The following is a 20670-nucleotide window of genomic DNA, read 5'->3' on the forward strand; positions in this document are numbered from 1 at the left end:
TCCTGGACCCGTTCGTTTTATTTGAGCGACCGGTTTCGGACGGCTGATGAACGATTAAAGTGTATCGCGAATATTAAACGTAGAAAGGGAAAGGGCGGATGGGCGCGGGATAACGAGGTGTATATGCACCTTTCGTACTCTCGATCTTCGCCCACGATCTTCGATTATTATTGGTTCGGTGTGGGAGCGGACGCGCGGCAGACACTGAAGGAGTCGATTAGCGTGGGCACGATTTTGCAGATTGGAAATCGAAGAATCTCTCCGATGTTATTCGCGCGTGCAAACCATTGAAATGCAACAGGGCAGAAAAGGTGATTACAAGGACGGTAATCACGGCTATTGAGATAATATGTCATCTCTCAAGAATGCGCGTTATGGGCGTAGCTCTCGTATAATGACAGATGTAAGTAGAATGTAAAGACCCACGAATGCAGAGTCACATTCCCGAAGTTGTTGAGTTCTTTCTTTAATAAGAAACCGAGCAAGCTAATGTAGACTATTTTATATCTAACCGTAAAGATTAGCAATTAGGGGAATTATATCGCATTGTTATTCATTAAGAAATTATGTAATAAAAATTATTCGTGATAGTCGCATTTATCATTAAAAAACTTAAAAATATTAAAAATTCGTGTTGTTAGGAAATAACAAATAATTAATATTATTATTGAATAATTTTAGAACAAAATTTCTCTTGCGGGATAACTTTGCGGCGCGATTACGTGTTTGCAATACACGAGAATTTTAATCATTTTTTTTAACTAAACACACACACGCGCGCGCGCACACAGTATTGAAAAACGAGATAAAATAACACATGCCACAAATAATCGTATATTGTTATTGTTCCTACGTTCCTACAATGCAAGATATAAAATATCGTGCATTATTAATCATTGATTTCGCGTGTGGCTTCTGCCATAATTTCGAAAAAGCGCAAAAAATCTTTATTATATTTGTTTTAATAAATCGGTTGCAAAAGCGCTTCATCGTTAACAAACTTTGTGCAATAGAGTCATTCGTTTATACAATTGCCTAAACACTTTTTAATCACTTTTAATTTCTGACCGTTACCTATCCTAAGCACAATGCATGCAAATGACGATCCTATGCGCAACGCGAGACGAATGCAACAGGATGCATTGCGCGCTTTGCGTCTCGCTGTGAATTTATAGAAGAATAAAAAGTTAAATGAAGCTTTTCCTTGAATGTAATCTTGTGTAGCATGTGAGAGAGTAGAAAGTTTTTCTGTTATCCATATAAAACTCGTTTTTCTTTAAATTTCAACAGTTATAACAATTTTACAGATATAATTTATATAAAATATAAACAGATATAAAAGTTTTATATTCAATTTTTTCTGCAAGTAAAAAATTACAACTTGCATACGCGCATATGTGTGTGTGTGTGTGTGTGGGAGAATTTACATAAATCTTAAGATCGTGAGATTCTTGCGCAATGACTAATTTGTCGAGAGACACTATTTATCGGGATAACAGGTTCTCACATAGCAGATAGCGGATTAATTGCAATTGCGTTGGCGTTTGCGATTGCGATTGCCGCAAAAAATGGGCAAGAAATTCGTTTAGTGTCAATAGTGAAATCTTATCAGCATTCGTGCGAGTGTCCCCCTTTCATTTTTCCGAGATCCATGTTTTTCCTTATTAATATCACACGTGCGTTCTCTTCGTCGCGACTAACACCTCATTCGTTCGCGCAATTTTTATTCCGCGGCGAGTTAACGCCCGAGAGTGCGAGTTTAACCAGTCAATGGATGACGTAATGAGACTTAAATGGACCGGAGAACGTGAATGCTCGCGAACGGGAAAGTATTGGCGCGCCGAGAGAAATCGACGGGTGATATTGCGTCGTTCGTGGAAACAGGCAAGAGGTAGATAGAACAGAATAGCATCCCCGTAACGGTGGCGTCGTGCCATCTCGCGTTCAAATGTTTGCCAAGAGGAGGTCCGTGAGATCATCGACGACGTCGCGACGGCGATTGCATAGTCGAAGACCGGCTGCTGCCGGTCGTCCGATTGTCGGCGGCCGGATATCGGATTCGACGATTCGTCTATTATGCGAAGTCCACCGCTTCGGATCTATCATGTGCGTCGGGTTATTTTTATTTTAAATTATTTGCAATACTGCTTCTCCTAGCGACCCGATCGAAAATTTTCTGGATAAGTTTCGTCAGTACCTCTTAGAAGCGCTTTTAACTGACCAATTTTTGAGAAATCAAATGGATGGATAAATGGAGCAATGATAAAACGAAGGCTAGAATTTAAACCGAGGAATTATGCTCGCAATATATAATTCTTTATTTGTTGGTGACTTGTTCAGTAAACGAGCAATTTCTTCGCGCGTAATATATCGTTTAGTTAGTGGAAAACTGCACAACAATAGAAAGTGTGAAAAAAAGGAGAAAAAAAGAAGAAGAAAGTAGACGTATTTTTTTAATATATATATAATGGAAATTTCTATAATATTTATATAATTATACGCGCGCAAAGCATGTTGAAAACTTGAACAATAGCCATAGATTTTAACAGCAGCTTTATGCCAAGAGAAAAAGAGAGAGAGAGAGAAAGAGGAAGAGAGGATAAATTAAACTGCATTATCTAAATTCCCCCGGAGCATCCATTTAAATTCTCACAGCGCGGAATTGTTTTTCGCAGGAGATTTCATACAGCTGGGTTGTTATAAAAAATTCATTTAGCGGTCTACACGTCTAGCGCAGGGAATCCGCTCGCTCCTTTCGCTCCTTCACGTGACTGGTCTGAATAATGCGCGCGCTTTGGAGTTTCCGGGTTTCGGCTATCGTTTTACCAGGTTACCCGGATATTCTCTCGGGTTCGCTCGAAACAGGGCGAGCGTGACCCAATAGGTAGACGCTTACCGCTGTTTTTCTGCCGGTCCAAGAGAACCGGGGCTTTCTCATCGCCGACTGTGCGCTGCACGTTACACCGCCGCGCCGTCGTCTCCATCGCGCTTTATCCGGTCGGACAGTTTCGCGCGCTACGGTCCGACGTGCGATTAAGTTGTACCTATCGTGAAACGAGAGTGGCTGGAACGAGAGAGCGGTAGATAAAAACCTTTCCCCTCTCGTCCGTCGCTTCGCGCTTTAACGGAGCCGAGATAATAAAGAAGCCGAGTCGCGCGCTATAAATTATGATGTTTCGAAGAAGGCTACTTGACTGCGCCACCGTTTTGCTCGTTGAATCATTAAAATGGAGCGCGCTCGACGTCCTCTCTTAATTTGCGTACCACTCGTGTGAAGCTTGCAATTGTTCTATAATTAGATATGAATGATAACAGTATACTGTCTTAATAAACTCGCCTCTCTATCTATTTCATTTTCGTTGAATATTGTATCTGTATATGTGTACAAAATACTTTTTCTACGTAACAAATACAAATGTCTAAAGAAAAAAAATAGTTGGTAATTGTGTTTATTGCAAGCATGAGCCACGCAAATGTATGTGCGTGTGTTTGTACAGAGATTTTTCATTCAAAGGTGAACGATAATCGCAAAAGATCGATTTTTTAACGTGGAAGATCTATAGCTCCATTTCATTCAGACGACCCAATTCTACTCTCTCCTCGTTACTTTACTCCACTGCGATATTGAAATCCTAGAAAAGCTTTCGGCCGTAAATGGCACCCGACATTCGCGGAAGATGGGGCTTTTCGTGATCCGAGTGTCGGGAGTGCTGCAGCGACCTTGTTTGCGGTTGAGAGAAACGAAAATGGTCCATGATACTTTCCGCTACGCGCAATAAAACGATCTGATTCCATATGCATCGAAAGCATTGTTGAAATATCTCTATTGTACTTAAAAAAAAGTACAAATGGTATTAAATATGCAGAGTAACACGAAGAATCACATTATTATCTCTTTGAGATAAAACTGCAATATTTTAAAAAATATGAAATGCAAAAGATTACTAAAATACGTTGAAGATAACTTAATAAAAAAGTTCTAAAATGTGATCTTCCTCTCAGATTACTTATTATAAAATATTTATAAAATATTTAATCCATATTTCAGAACCTTTATTTTTGCAGCATCGAGAGAATAAACGGTGATTAAAAAAAGTGAAATGTGAATCATCCGAATGAAAAAAACCGAGCTTACAGGTCATCGCGTTAAAAGATCGATCTTTCTTCAATCATCGTTCATTTTTGAACGAATAACCTTGAGCGTATACTTGTAATACGCTTGCGTTCCTGTAATAACACCCAATTATATCGCACCGTGAGAAACGGTTGATGCGAATGCAGCGATATCGATACTGATGTTTTCAACAGTCTCATACTTTGACATCGCCTCTTTGTCTCGGTAGAGAGAGAGAGAGAGAGAGAGAGAGAGAGAGAGAGTGTGTGTGTGTGTGTGTGTGTGTGTGTGCACTCCCTCAGGACAGCGACGGCGTACGTTTGAGTAACCCGACACTCTTCGGAAACCCACGTAGCGTCCGTAAACTTTCAAGGTGGACGAGGATGAAAGCGAGAGATCGGTTCGCGCGGATGCGGGCGGTACACGGCGCGGCATCGCCGTCACGATGCGTTCGACGTAAATCGACTTTTTATATTCGCGCGGGGTGCCTGAAATCGCCGCGGTTGCCGCCGCGTCGAAGCGACCGCTCGTTAGAAAAAAGGGTAATCCCCGTATCTTACGGACTTTATGTCTCTATATCTCGATGGCAACCCGCCCTACGGACGACTGCGCTTAATCCTCTTAATCCACTATCGGCTGTAAAATAGCGGGGCAGGCCAATAAAAGTGCGAGCGCGTCGAAGCTGCGCGGGAGGTCCGTGTGCGACGACGAGTGTATGGTTCTCTCCGTGCGAGCGAGCGAGCGAGGGGAGGACAGTCGGCGGGACGCGAAGAAAGGGAGAGATCGGGGGGGCATCCCTCACGGCCGCGGCATCTGCATACAAGGATGATGGCTTCGTAAATTACGGCGCTCATGGCGATGGCTCTTCGCTTCGCGCACGCTGCACTCCGACGCACGTCGCTCTCGGTCACGACCGGAGCTGGCTGCCACGAAAACTTCCTCCTCTTCATCCTTCTCCTCGCGTGTGTAGCTCATCGCGCGCCGGTGTACCGCGGATAAACACGCATACACGCCGGTCTCGAGTTCCGTGTAAGGACAGGTCGCTTTACGGCCGCGCGGCGGAGATAACGAGTATGTAACGCCATAACTCCGTACGGCAGTCTTTACACGTCAGGTGTGCGATGCGCATCGCATTTTTCGGCTCGATAATGCGGCCCTCGCAATCATTTGCATTCAAACGTGGACGCGATTTTCATACGAGACATGTGGCGGTTGAAGAACGGACAAAGCTGAGAGGTAAACTAATGTAGATAACATTAGAGGGATGCGTCAGATCCTTCTGAAGACTCGATCAATTCAAGGATAATGGAACGTTAATCTTTTTTCTCTAAGATTTGAATACAATCGCTTAAGAAGAATCGTGACCAAAATGTACCTTCGGAACAGGCGCAAATTACTGCGATCGCCAAAGTTGCGAAAGTTTCGTGATAACGGCATTTCCAATCATTCATCCGAATACGAAAATATAGGTAGTTTCCATAATCTTTCCAAGTTCCGTGCTCTTTATTTCCTCAAACTTTGCATATCGCGCGGCACCTTGACGCACTCGCGGCAGACTAAGTCATGGGCGAGAACTTCCCCAAACGACCACCGGAACTTCGCTCGCACGTCGCCGCCGTGCTTCATCGTTGTTACTTTTGGTTAAACATGCGTTTGTCGCGTTTCCCGTACGAAGAACGGAATAAGTTGCAGTGCCCGCAGCGCGGAATTTACACGAGGCGGCATAGGAGGGGCAGATTTTATGGATGGCAGAGCGAAGTCCCGTGTTTGGCATAAAATTAGCGTTAGTTAGAAACTTCAAACGATCGCGCTAATGTTTGCAATACAGCGACTGCGTTTGGTCAAGCGACAATCTAACGAGTAGAAATTCCTAATTTAGTAATTAATTCTTATTTCTTTTTCTAACCATTAAATTTATCGAATTAAAATTATAGCTTCAAAGATTTCAATTAAAATGTTTTTAAGTTATATTGTAGATAAAATAGCATATATAGAAAAATGAAATGGAATTTGCTGTAACCGATATCCTTTATTATTTTCGAACTGATAAGGTGGATTGGTGACGCGTAGTGGAAACGTGGTACTACATGAAACGGTTCAGTTTGGACATCTGGCACGACGAGATGAATCTAAAGATTACCTTGTCCATCAGCCTACTGGACCCTCCGCTACTTGCAACTTGCAGAGTCACGTTGGACCTGTTCACTGAAATCTTCCTCCCCCTTCCCCCCTCGCGCGGGATGTATGGTAGCGAGAACGTGTTTGTTCGATGACATGTGTAAAAATTATAAATTGATGCGTGGGAGCTTTCACCGGACGAAAGGCAAGAAGAGAAAATGCGCGAAGCATACGGCAGAGTTAAATAAATGATCCTTCCCGGCGTCGTTAAAATTTCTGCATGATTGAATATTATGAATTAAGCGGGGTCTAAATGGCAAATCGAAAAGGCGCGGAAGGTAGGGTATTTATCGAGCATAAATGGAGTTACATTTAGCCGGCGTTTGCATCCGAGTGTTGGCGAGAATTATTAAATCTCACTCTTGGGATGAATCTTTTAAAAATGCATTAGCTTATTTCCATTACAATTCACTTTTGGAACTGTATTATCAATCGCGGGAGAGAGAAACACGTTTCGAACTCTTTACCATAAAGGACCTCGCGCCGCCGCCGCGCCACCTTCTCTCGCATAATGCGAAAAAAAATGTTGCACGCGAGGGCAGATCTGATTTTTCTTTTTGGAGGAGCATGCGCCGTTCCACGAAACTTTTGGGACCGGCCATTGGCATCGTGCCATTCCGCATGAAACAGGAGGCGCGTATACGTGGCACCGGAGCGAGAGGAAGACGAGAAGAAAATGAGAATGAGAAGAAAGAAAGGAACACCGAAAGGAACTATTGACCGCACCGGGATGAAAGGGTGTCCCACCCTTTTTCGAAATCCGAGTGGCGCGTCGCCCAACGTGTGTTCGTGCTCCTATCGTATCCCATATCTCCTCGAGAGCAACAGTTACTACCACTATTGCGATCGCCGCGGGCCCGATCACCACGAGCACGTACGGTTCACACGGAGACGACGGAGGTGCAGCGCGCAAGGTACTTTCGTGCACAAACGTAGTTGGCTTTGGCGAGAGAGCCCGCCTGCCATCTGCCCGATACGCAATCCGCCTTAGCCTCTCTCTCTCATCCCCCTTTCTTTTCCCTTTTTTATCTTTTTTTTTTTACGTAATCCCGGTCGTTTTCCAATCTTGGACGAGCGACTCACAACGGGCCTTCGTCCCCGCCTTTCTCTGTTGGGGAGTTACACAGCCGTGGTGTATTCATTCAGCAGGTCGTACCGGGCGCGCCGAAAAATCAAATTCGAAATTCCGGGGTTTCGACCTTCACCCCCTTCGCGCGAATCTGCCATGGGATGTGTCAACTCGGACAACTGAGTGTTTCGATTCGACGCGGAGTTTTGTACTTCTGTATTTGCCCCGCGGGCTTTCAATCGCCGGAAAACCCTTTTTTTCTATGTGAATTCATAAAGCTATATGGACCCGATTCAATACCGGCTGCTGAATGTTTGCAAACCTCTTCGTTTGGTCGAAGCACTAAATATAGGCGCACAAAATATTGTCTCTTTACTCTAATAATACTTAAAAATACATAACATTAAAACGAATGTTCGTTCATTAAATTAAAATTGAAATGTATATTAATTTAATAGAAATATAGATTGACACTTACTAAATTATTTCTTTGGTAAATCGATATTCCTCGAATTTCGTTAATTCAGTTATATATTTATAATGGAATAATATTTAAGAGTAAGTCTGGATAATTCAATTATTAATACACGAAAAGAAGAAAAAAGTTTTCAAAAATAATTTTACTTTTCTAAATATTTTTTCAATATTGCTAAATTTGATAATACTTGCTAAATATTCAGAAAAGTAAAATTATATTAACCAAATATTTAATTGACATTATTTCACTCAACATTTAATAGCTGTCACCAAACTTTCTTTTCAACAATTTTTAAAAGTACTTTCCTTTGTAAAATAAGACGAATATTTGTCGATAAACTGAAATCATCGTTTAAATTTGCTCTTTGAAAAGTATGTGCGCTAATTAAAGCTCCTTAATTCCCTGAGACCCCTTTCCCATCTTAGCACAACGCGTTCTCAATTCCAAGATCTCGAAAAACTAAGTTTCTGCGGGAAATTTTCCGTAGATCGTAATCTACTTGCGATATCTGCGACTACTATTTTAACCGAGAGTAATACAGTGTCGAGTTAGCAGTCACAGTGGGAATACCCGCTTCCTTAATGCACTTCCTGTCCTTACGACAGACTAAAGATCTTATCAAATAGGTTCGGGGCCGTATCTCACGCTTGCTTCCCCTCGTGCTTCGTGGCCCTTACTCGCGAGACCTTCGGGCTAGTTCCGGCCATCCCTCCGCGATACTCGTGGGGGGTATCCTTGGGAGGTAGAGAAATGGGGGAGAAGTTCTTGCTAAGGTTTCCTGCGGGCACCTTCGACCGCTCGCAAGCGGGGTGCATATCCGATTGTTGAAGTCGCGGCGCGATCGATGATAACGCGTCCGAGCTAACTTTAACCCTCGTCCAAGTAAAGCAGAAATTGGTCGATGGTCGCCCTAGTGACGTCACACATACATTTCTTACGCGATTTCCCAAGTGATCTAGATAATAAAAATTTGATACCGTTTTATTTTTTCACTTTTTACTCGGTTGCTTCTTGAACGTACGTTATATTTCTTGACAAATATGTGTGCAATGGAGTAATAATAGACTCCTTCGATTTATAAATAAGCCAATCATATGGATGTAACGTGACATTTGGTAACGGTAATCAATAGTACTTTTCCTAACTTTATAAATAAGAATGTAATAAGCACTAAATTGGAAGTTTCATTGGCAAATCATACGTCACCGCACCGTTTTAGAACGTAATAACGCAAACGGTATTTCGTTTTTAATTTATGCATCAGCTGACGTTATGCAAAAAACATAGATTCTCTAAGAGTAAAGATAGTTATAAGAATATCTAGACTGGAATTCACTAAATTTGGCTAATGACGTCTGAATCGAACGTCTTTCGAACAGTAACGTCACACGACCAACGTCATTGTCGAGATCATTTGAACTTTTCGTCGGAAATGGATGTTAGTTGTGCTCACTTTTGAATTATAACGGGAAGAAATTGGGCGGTATCTCTTTTTGCGAATGACGCAAGCGCAATATTAAAATAACGCTGATATTAAAATAATAAATTTAATGTCAAATGTAGCGCGTGAAATACATCGGTGACGTATAATCCCTTTTACACGTATTATAAAATTAAAATTATTATTTTCAAAGAAAGAGAAGTATTCGGTATCGAGAATCGTTATTTTACAACGGGCGGCAAATAGAGGGAGCCTCCCAAAGCGCGGCGGTCCTTGATATTCTCGATCTGACAAGTGCTCCGAGCGTACGCCGTACTAATGATAAGTAACGAGCGCCTCGGAACAAAGGATTGGAATAAATTTTCGGCGGTCGACATTGCGCGGGAGGAGCCGCTTATTTTCTGGCGTTTACGGTTGCCGATGCTAATCTCGGAGGCCCTACGGGAGACCTTCGAGTGCCGGCTTCTTCATAGGCTCGCCATCTGACACCGGTGCCTCTTCAGGAAGGAATCTGGTCTGCGTTTCGGACTGAATTATGCTAATACTCCCCTCCCCCCTCTTGCCTCGACATCCGTGATTCACGTCGCCCTCTTTGCTGCCACGCGAATTCAAAGGGAGGAGAAAGTGGTGTTTCCCGTGACGTTTCGCTAGAAATCTACTTAGCCCCCGCAACTCTTACTTTAAAAGCAAATTTTGCAATAGTGCAAATTAAATATTAATGTAATGTACGCGAATCTAATTTTAAGTCATGTAAGGATCGTCCCAAATTCTTGCGTTCTGTATACCGAAATTCTTTTACATATTTGCTTACCAATAATGCAGCACCGACAATTACTTTAAATGTAAATAACTGAAAACAGCGTTCTCTTCGTTATTAATTCAAAGATTGCAAATGGAAAATTTTTTCCTTGAATAAAATGTCAAGATAATTTTACTAACTTTTCTCTGATCACAATTGTAACAGCTATAACTTTGAAATAACGTAAACATATAAAACGATTCGATCATACAATAGAAATTTTTCGAGCATAAGGAAGACTTCGCGCACCGTATAGTTTAACTTAACAATTTACTTTTACAAAGCGTACAATATTGCCTTTTAGGTGCTTGCGTGGCCATCAAGAAAAGAATGCGGCGAGCAGCAGTGGTCGGCGGGTGTAACTGCAAATAGCGTGTTCCGCGTTTCGTATAATGTATCGGATGCGTAGGCACGCACGAAAAAGCCAAACGTGTGTGACTCCGAGTCGAGACGAATAGTATTGACATTTGGGGCCCACCTTCCTCCTCCTTTTTCTCCCAATTCCGCACGTGAGCCATGTGTCTTTTCTTTACGTTACGTCATCTGCAGGCGAGAAAAGTGAATGCACTCTGCACGCGCTCGCGTTCTCACAGTATACCACAATGGCTCTTATAAACCATATAGAAAAAAGACAGCGTGAATGTAATACAGTTTCTTTGTATCTAGTTTTTATCCCACCGCAATAAATACTTTTATTTTTAATCTCCAAATACGTTCACTGACGTTTCGTGATATTTAAAAAATCATGAAGGCTGACCTTGAAGGACTAGCGTATTATTAGATTGTTAAAAAAAAGCTTTGAGAAAAAATAAATTTACCCATTTATGACATATTTGTACATTATAGTAGAAATTCAGTCGTAATTCAAGAATCGAAATATTATGTATTTAACATTCTCATTAGCGTTGCTTTATCATTTTGAGAAAGAGAAAGAGTGAGAGAGAAAAAGGAGAGTAGGGGAAGAGAATTCGATGTATCACTGTTTCAATGGAGACGCTTTCCATTATTAAAAGTCCACCCTTAAAGCGTTTTAATACATGACTAAATTACTTATTATTCAAAGACGCAATTAAATTGCGGATTTACATATCTATTACGGCGCGGGTCGTCGAGATTGCCCTACTTGCGTCTATACATAAATGCAGGAACATGATGGATGACACGAAATAAAGTGCGGAGTCGCCCTCAAGACAGAAGTAATTCAATTTTGCTCGGTACTGGGCAGTTAATTTCCATATTAACGCGGTTAAACGGGGTTTGACGCGATGGTTTGACGTTAGAAAGATATCGTTAGAACGAAAAAAAATTTGTATCGATTTATCACGATCACACTGCAAATCCAAGTGCGTCAAATGTGTAGTTACTTGTCACGCATTTGCGTATTATTAAATTAAATTTTTGCATTTTTTTATACGCTTTAGACGTATAATATAATATTAATACATATCTAAGCGTGTAAAAAATACAAACTTTACACGTCTAAATTTAATTTAAAAAAAATACAAAAGCGTAAAAAGTGACTACACGTTTCACGTACACATATGGATTTGCAATGCACTCGTCGGACTTCTTACGAGCGAGTGGAAAAGAGCGGAAGTTGCGCGTATATAAAGCAGTAAGCAGCTTCTTCTATCGATTTCCGCTTTCAATCTGCGGACAATGCATCAATAAGGGCCGCGAGCAAAGATAACTTGGCGGAACTTCGCATGCTGGCCCGTTCAATCTTCTCTCCGAACTGTGCGATATCAGCACCGATAATACGCGCACAAATGCAACCACTCAACATGTACTCGTATGTGTACACACACACACACACACACACACACACACACACACACACACACACACACACACACACACACACACACACACACACACACACACACACACACACACACACACACACCACGCACACGCGCGCAAATAAACCTGCCTCGCAATCGAGCTCTTTAAATATACAGACGCAGAATGCACCCAATTTAGCGAATGGAATCCTCGCGTAATAAGAAGTCACCGGTCACAAAAGCCAAAGTACTCTTTCTCCGCGAGACGATATCGCTCCGATTTCGATGGCGGCCACTTATTGAAAGCGAAATTCGTCAACTATCGGAGATTTTCATTAATCACAAAAGGTCGGCGGTCCATGAGTTCCGACCGGAGTAAAGGGCCGCCTTATCCACGATCCAATCTCCATTAGGCCGACTGTTGCCACGATTTTCGCGAACCGTCCGACATTCGGTAGCGGCGGTCGATCGAGCGGCATGAAAGAACTGCAGAAAGAACGCGAGCGGGGGGTACAACATTAATGTGTTCGTTGACATTGTGTTTATCCCGGCGTGTACACTGCCGGGAAGCTGGGGGGGAAGACGAGATGAAGGGCGAGAGAGAGAGAGATGAAGCAGCACCGGCTTCACAGGGATAATTGAAACGGGCAGCCGTTCTGAACGCCAAAAATAAAATAAAACAAAATGTATTTTGTACTAATATAAATAACTTTCCGGTCATTGTTCTTCTGAGTTGATTTCTAACTTACGGTAGCCATTTATATATAATTAATCATAATTGTTAGTAACTTGCATTAATAAACTATAGAGTTCCAAAAAAAGTTTAGAATTAACTATTTATCCTGAATTCAGAAAGATGTTTCTCTCTCTCTCTCTTTTAAATAACGTTGACAAAATGACATGTTTGTGGTGTGATGTAAATTTATGAATTTTCTAAATTTTTTATTCCAAAAAAACAACGTACTGTATCTTCGACGTTATTAGGGAGCCAAAATTTATACCAAAATAAGCATACAAAATGAAATTTTAGGTGCAACTGAACCGAGAACAAACGCTGACACGGGACAGTCGAGGAAGGGGAAACAAACGCAGGTCCTGGTCCGGTGAACGCAAGAAGGGGGACAACGTCCCTCTCCCATGGATGATGGATGTCGGGGCCTTTCAAGTCCGTGGCGTACGGCCCCCTCCCGTCCTGTGATTATCTAATACGACGACGCCGAAAGGGGATCCGGTGGATTCGAAACGATCGTTCTCGTCATGTGCAGACGAGAGGGAGAAAGAGAGAGAGGACAGAGGGGTAAATTCGATGTTACCAAACCATAACGCGACTATATCGAGTCGACTACCGGGGTTTCCTCGGGACTTCCCGAGAGTCGCTGTATTCTGAAAACTCGTTCGCGCCCTGTTCTTCCCCCTTGCCCTTCCCCTCTCTCTTCCCTTGCTCACGAGGTAGGTCTCTGTCGAACGACATACGGCTAACCGGGGACCGCGCCGTTCGCGATGAATGGCGGATCTGCTAAGACTGAAAAAAACGCAACACAGCACACGCACGCACACCGATAGGGTAACCCCTTTAATCTGTCACTGTGCACTGCGACTCGCGCCAACTCGTGCAAGGAGAGAAAGGATACGCCTGGGATCGCCTTTTCCGGTGGGGCTTCTCCGGGCAATGAAATTACCGGGCTGCCACTCAAATTGGCCCGACCGGCGAACAATCGGGCCTATTACGTGGCATTTGTCAGCACGGCGCTGCTGTCACCGTCGGCGCAGCGAAGGCCCGTCTCGCGTTACACGTTTTCCTTTCGGCCTTGGCGAAAGGGGTTGACGATACGAGGGGCCCCGCGGGGACCCGCGGTGTTTAGGCAGACAACAATGTGGCGTTCTTGCACAACGAAAAACAGCCACGATCGCCACCTGTCGCGACGCATGACACTGCAATGTGGAGGCAGCCTTGCAGCAACGTGGAGGAGGTAGATCGAGGATGTTGCGTAAATTAAAGCAGGCACACGTGTTGTAGATTGATTAATGATTGATGTGGGAATGAGGGGGTTGCGAAGAAGGGTGATTGAAAAAAACGAGTGCAACCGGGCAGACGAAGTACGCGAACGTGTGTCAGCCACATTGCAGAGTCTATCGTTGAACCGCTGTGAGGATTTATAAAGAAGAAATTTCAGAACATACACACACACACACACACACACACACACACACACACACCTGAGTACGTTGAAAACGCCAATTTGGAGATTCAACGAAATCTGTCACTTTTAAGTATTTGATGATAAATTATATATTATTATGTATCATATTCGTCTGAAGAACAAGTCGCAGTCGTCTCGTTAGGATTCGTCGAACTTACAATTCGCGGAATACTCCCAAGATAGATTTGAGTTCGCATCGCGGGCTCGTGTCATTTGTCTTTGTCGTCGGCGGTCACGATAAAAATGGTGGTGGACAAACTTGCCCCTGTCGTGACCGATCCGCGCGATCGGATCGTTTTAAACGAGCAGGAGACGCAGGTTGGTATCGACCGTTTGGTTTCGCAGACGGCCAGCTGCGAGGCCCTCGATATTGACGATAAATATGGGCGGTTTAGCTTGGCAGCGACAGGTTTAAGAACCTTTTAAGAACGCTTCGCCGATCGTTCCGCGATCTTTCTCCACCTACTCCTCGCCGCGTTCGCCCTTTTCGTTTCCTCCCTTTCCCCGCGCCCTTCCTCCTTCTCCTCGTCCTTCTCGCAAGATCGCAACGAAGATTCGATGAATGAAGAGTCCCGGCAACCTGCTCCTCCCTGCTCGTACGTATCCCGAGGAATAATGTGTCAAGATCTTCGAAGTATGAAAAGTCGAAACTAAATCGAACGCTCGCTTCGGAGGGAGGATTTCTCATTGCATGCGAAAGCCATTTAGTTAGATCAGATATACGTTTCGATTTAATTGTTCGAATGCAAGCGATCCGTTTGCAAATAACGTGCACCGGAGAAAAAGACTGTAGCTAGAATGGAAGAGAATTCGAAGGCGATCGGGAAATCAGAACTGAAATCACATAGAAGTTACGAGAGCGAGCTAACGATCTCGTTGAATTTCATTAATTTATACTGGGATCACTGTTTCCATACAAAGCCGAAGACATTCTTTGCAATTGTATTTGATTTATAACTCTGTAAAACGTGATTGTACGATACGAAAGTTTTGCCTTTAATAAATGGAACTTGGACGTTTGCGAAGTACGGAATGGTCCAATTATATTCCGCCCCTCTTATGTACGCTTTGTTATAAACTCGGTCCATATTTTTTATCAGTTCTGATAAGCACTTATCGTTAAACGACGCGGAACTTTGGAGGCGTGCCCGATAACTCCGAAGGTATTACTCCGAAGTTTAAGCTCGGGAGAAGCACGGAAGTCAGAATCACTTCGCACTACCGTCGCGCCGTTTTGAGCCGTTTGGGCAACGGCGAATCGTTTCTCCGGGCTCGGGATATTTCATCGAGCGTAAAGAAAAGCCGTTGAAATAACGTTCGCCGAGCTAATCGAAGCGGACAGCCGTCGTGAAAACTTCGCGCGGGCCAAACTTAGATATTAAAAGCTATAGTGGACCCGAACTAATTGACAATTGGAACAAATCGGAGAGAAACGCGCGATCCTGTACTTCAATATTTATATTTTTTGACAAAAAAAAAGATATATCATTATTAAATATATACATATTTTTTTAGGGGAATATACTTTTAATTAATAAAGTTTATTCATTTTTTCATCCATTCTCAATTATTAGAATGAAATACCTAAATCGATATACGTTTTTCTTTTCTCATAGAAAATATGTTAGCGCAACCTACTTCCCGCTCGCTTAATGCATTTTGTTACAAGCGACTTCCTCTAATAATGACATTATATATTACGTATATAGACAGTCAAATGTACATAGTCGATATTAAAAGTTCATATACGATATAGTATTAAAAATGTACGTACGTCATATATCGGCTTGCTCCACATCGTTGAACATCAATAAATCTGATGTTTAAAAAGTCAAGCGGTTCGCGCTAATATCCTCGTGTTTGCCTTATTCGATCTCACCCTCGGATATCCATCTATCCATCTCATCTTTTCTCTCTTTCTCTCTCCCTCTCTCTTTCTTCACTTTTTTTCTTGCTTCTTGTCCAACGTTAACTCGAAGGCAAGAGAGTGACCCACGGCCGTTTATTGGATCCCTCTTTGACCGTAGACTTTACCCTCTCGACGAAATATGCTCGTATCAGCACGCACGGGCTCTCTTATTGACCGTATCTTTCTTTCTTTCCATTTTCTATCATGATGGCCCTTGGTAGAGATAGCTCGTAATACCTTTATATGGCGCGAGTAAGCGTCTGACGACGACGCAATGAGAGGTATCGAGTATTGATACCGTACGTCTAATTCTCTATCAGTTATTGCAGATGACATGTATATAGCATCGTTTTAGACATACGACAATTCTGGGATTAAAAATAAAATAGAGTGTAAAAGAAAATTTAGTTTACTTCCTTTCTTAACAACAACTAAATTAAGAAAATATTCCAAGTTAAAACTCCGATATGTCTAAAAATACGCTTTACACTTATAAAAGAGATTATTTGTCATAAATAAACTTTGAGCTATTTAAATAATTGATTTATTTATAATGGAAATGGCATTTTGGATGCAGCAAAAAGAAAATGACTCTACAAAATAGACACGGATTCGATTATATTGGTGGCGGGAAATAAGATCCACGAAGATGCAATTATTTCATGAAAAAAAAAAACACGCTTGATGGATTACGCTGATGTTCGCGTCTTGAAAAGATTCGATTAAGGGTCTGATTGCTATCCGAAAAACCTCAAAGAGTTTCTTCAGTCGGCGTAATATCGTTCGGCGCGTTCGGAGCGGAGTGTTACTCTCTCGAAAAGGGTTCGTTCATTTCTTTTATCGGGCTTGAGAGCAGTTAGATTGCCAGGACAAGCGATTTCGAGGAGCAATTCCGATTGAAGGGTGCGGGGAGGGTGGGCACGGGCGGTGACTCTTCGGTTAGGAATTTCGAAGGGTGTCTAATTGCTTCAAAACTTGTCACGCGGCTTCGATCTCGCGATGCTCAGTTGGAGTCCTGCATGATTAATGGAACTTTGAAAAAAGGACGCACTTATCTCGATCCCTTCTATGAACCAAAGAAGCCTTGCCTCCGTAATGCGTTTTCCCGGTGATCTGGATCGACCGTCTGTCATACGATGACACGAGCGAGAGACGGCTCGAATCATGTATATGGCCTCCCGAACGAATCCCGAACCTGTCATTAGCTTCTGTCTATCCGTCTCCACGGTTACAGATAATTATGAAACGGATTCGCCTTCTATTGGTTTTGAGCGATAAGTATTTTCGCGTCGATTAGGCCGTTAACGATCAATCACTATTTTCGAAGCTTTTCAAGTTAAGTATAATTGATAGCTTCCCCTGTTAAATACCGCGTGACCTAAATCCATCAAACTTTTTATTAGCTTAATGAATTCAGAATGTATTTTTCTTTAAAGAAAAATCTAATAAATTACTTCTCTCTTTCAAATTTTCATATTGACTAATTTCATAACTTGTCAATTTTTCACACATTTTGATTTCCTGATTGAAGCATTAAAAGTTTTACATACACCTTATCCCGCGCGTTGCGCAGAAATGTTCGAGAGAACGTAATTCAACCCGATGGATTCATCTAATTAAATAAAGCAGCGCATTATTTACCATTCAATTGGCGGAGAAAGAAAAGTTGGATATATGTTTCCTAACTCGCCGTGATGCCGGCTCGACATTATTGCGACGACAAGCAATAAATAACGCGAGGGGGGAAAAAGCGACGTAGTCGACACGTTTTAATAATTCATTTAGGAACTTGGATACTTTCGTGCATCGAGTCCAAGTTAATACTGCGTGATACGATCGATGCGGTTCTGTCGAAAAACACGGCCACCTGACTACTCGCTTCGAGTGACCGGAGATCCCTTTTTCCTCACTTGCTAACAACCGAAATCTTTTCTCTTCTTTTTAATAAAATAGCAAGAAACTTCGATGCACTCCGATAAGGCTGATGCTACTGAATTCCAATCGCCGTTCTTTCGATACGCTACATACACGTTAGACAACGTTTGATTTTCGCGATGATCGTCATGCATTTACAACTTTCTTTCTATTGAAAAACTTTAGCGAACAAGTTCCTATTTCTCGCCTATCAACAAACACAAATTTATATCTGTTTATCCTACCCCTTTCTTTTCCATATCTCCTCGTGATAAAGATTAATGCAAATTAACGTTTTTGCAGATGATGTAAATAATTGAGTGACATTCCGTTTAATCTAATCGTTTAAAGATAGGCGGTAAAAGAACCTATGCCGCTTCAAGGCACGATACGAGCGGACATCTGCCACGTTCGAGCTGGAACGTCGCTCCGCATGAGCGGCGCAAATGTGTTTGTCATATTTCCAGCCACTCGAGCGTCGTCGCGGTGCTCCAAGGAATTAGGGGAGCGCTTATTCAAACACGCGCGGTTAAAAGTGTCCGCGTTCTCCCCTCTCGTGCGTATTATCTCGGCACGTCTATTGGCAGCTTTGTACATGCCGCTGATGAGTTACACCATACCGAGAAGGAGAGCGATGCGCACGTCCCTCCTAGCCGAAGAAAAAAAAAAGAGTACCATGGCGTGCTTATGGGAACGCAGTTGCGCGTGAAAAATCCGTGTATCCTGCGTCGATGTATCGGAGTCAAACTATACGGGGTGCTCCCAATACCACGATTGTTGCGCAAACACGCGTGTGACTTTGTAAGTGGAGAGCTTTGACTGTATACCTTTTCAAACAATTAATTTGTATACATCACCAATTTTATTAAATAGAATTAAATCAAAGTTTCTTTTTCAACAGTCCCTTCTCTCGTTTCCGCTCATTTTTTTTCATTTTTCAATAACTAGATAGCAGTTACTTTGTCAACCAATTTTTCGTAATTCAATATTCAATAAATGTTTAAATTCACAAGTTTTTAAACTGCGTTTTAACTATAGGTAAAATTAGGTCATCGAAAATTAAGATACTTGAGAATAATTGGAGAATAAATTCTCCGGTTTCAATTAAATCGCGCGTCTGTCGTCGATAGATAACAGCGTGAGGATTAAACAGATGTGTCGCGCGAAGTACGAAGTACTCTGAATTGCTATTCCTCTCCCATTCGCCGTCTTCCACCGAGTGCCAAGATAGATGTTGCGTGCCCGCGTGATTTCAACTATCTAAACGGATATTGGGAGTATGCGCGTCTGTTCACGCGCGCGTGCACCCCGACGTGCGTGACGTGCGTGCACCAACCAACGTTATACGTGCACAAAAGGCGATGCATTAACACATACACGCGCAGCCGACTGATATTGAGATGTGCTAAGGGAAGATGAAGGATCAGACGGAATGGTGTTCAACAGGGATAGGACGGGTTGTCAAACATGGAAACTATCGATGCTGAAATCGGAATGTCGGCCGCCGCCTTCTCGAGTAGAAAGCGCAATTTTGGATAGATGTGTGAAATACAAAGTTGTAAAGATCCATCCGCTAAAATCACTATTTTGCGATAGACTGATCGCATTAATTACTAAGCATCGTTGATCGTCAATCGTTTCCACTGTCATGTTGTTACGAAAATCTATATAAAAAAAATATTAATATAATATTTTCGAAAAATATATAATATGGTATTGTAAACGGAAACGCTTCGCTTCGTTCAATAACCGCAGATAAACTATCCCGAGCTAACGCGCGAGAATGGCTGTTTAGGGCGGTAAGAGAAATTCCTGACACGTAGCCGAGAGTATAGCGGATGGCATAAGAGTAACAGCGTAACGGAGTATCGGGGGTCGTGATGTAGGGGATTAGCAATTTCTCCAAGTGCGTCTGTGTAACGTCTCTGGGGTATCGTATTGGCTCGCGATACCAATCGTCCGAGCCATCGATCACCTTTCTGCCGTGGAAACCGAGCGAGAATCTCTTTTTCGATTTCTCGGTGGTTACGGGACGTTTATATCTCTCGATATGTTCGATATATATATATATATTTTTTTTTTCTTTTTATATATAGAATGATCCAATGTGATTCGCATTTCTGTCCCTTCGTTCGATTATAGCTCAGCCAAAGTCAATCAATTACAAACTTACAATTTTGATCTGATTTGCTATTCTCGACTTTAATTTTAGAACGAAATAAATAAAGTACGCGCCATTGACGTAAAATCAAACCGAAGTTGTAACAAAAATAACAATGTCAGCAACGTTAAAAACAGGAAATATGAGAAGACCGGGCTTATTTATATAAAATTACTCTAAATACCGCGTTGTTTGGTCAGATAACTTTCCGGCATAGCTTCACTTAACGCGTGAGATCGCGCATACAACGTTTTCTACCTCGCGTGTGTTCAAAGCCCATCTGGAACTGTTTGTGTTAGGAAGTGTCGTGTTTCGGGTGTTCCATCTGGACGCTGCTGGGTCGAGGATCATGCCCGAACTCCGTGGAACGCGTAACTCATATGCAACTTGTGTACACATTGTGACACGCGGCCATCGCGAGCGTTTTCTGTAATATTACCATCGCCGCCTTTTAACATATTAGTTCCGTCTTCATGAAACCGATATGTAATCCCGCCTGGAAAAAGAAACACGCGTGGACTCGGAGAGATCGCTCGAGCCGTCAGTTTTTCGACGAACCAACGAGCGAGTTTGATTAAAGCAGCGCCATGTTCGTACCACCGTTCCATGTCGAAGAGAGACC

General features: G+C 42.5%; 1 protein-coding gene across 10 annotated transcripts in view; it reads right to left on the minus strand.

Annotated features, from left to right (window-relative positions):
- The window catches only part of LOC105198996 (teneurin-m), a 535513-nt gene that overhangs the window by 54082 nt on the left and 460761 nt on the right, over positions 1 to 20670 (minus strand). The gene's annotated exons all lie outside the window — the stretch shown is intronic.

This window comes from Solenopsis invicta, chromosome 2 (genome assembly GCF_016802725.1).
Source record: "Solenopsis invicta isolate M01_SB chromosome 2, UNIL_Sinv_3.0, whole genome shotgun sequence".
Taxonomy (NCBI): Eukaryota; Metazoa; Arthropoda; class Insecta; order Hymenoptera; family Formicidae; genus Solenopsis; species Solenopsis invicta.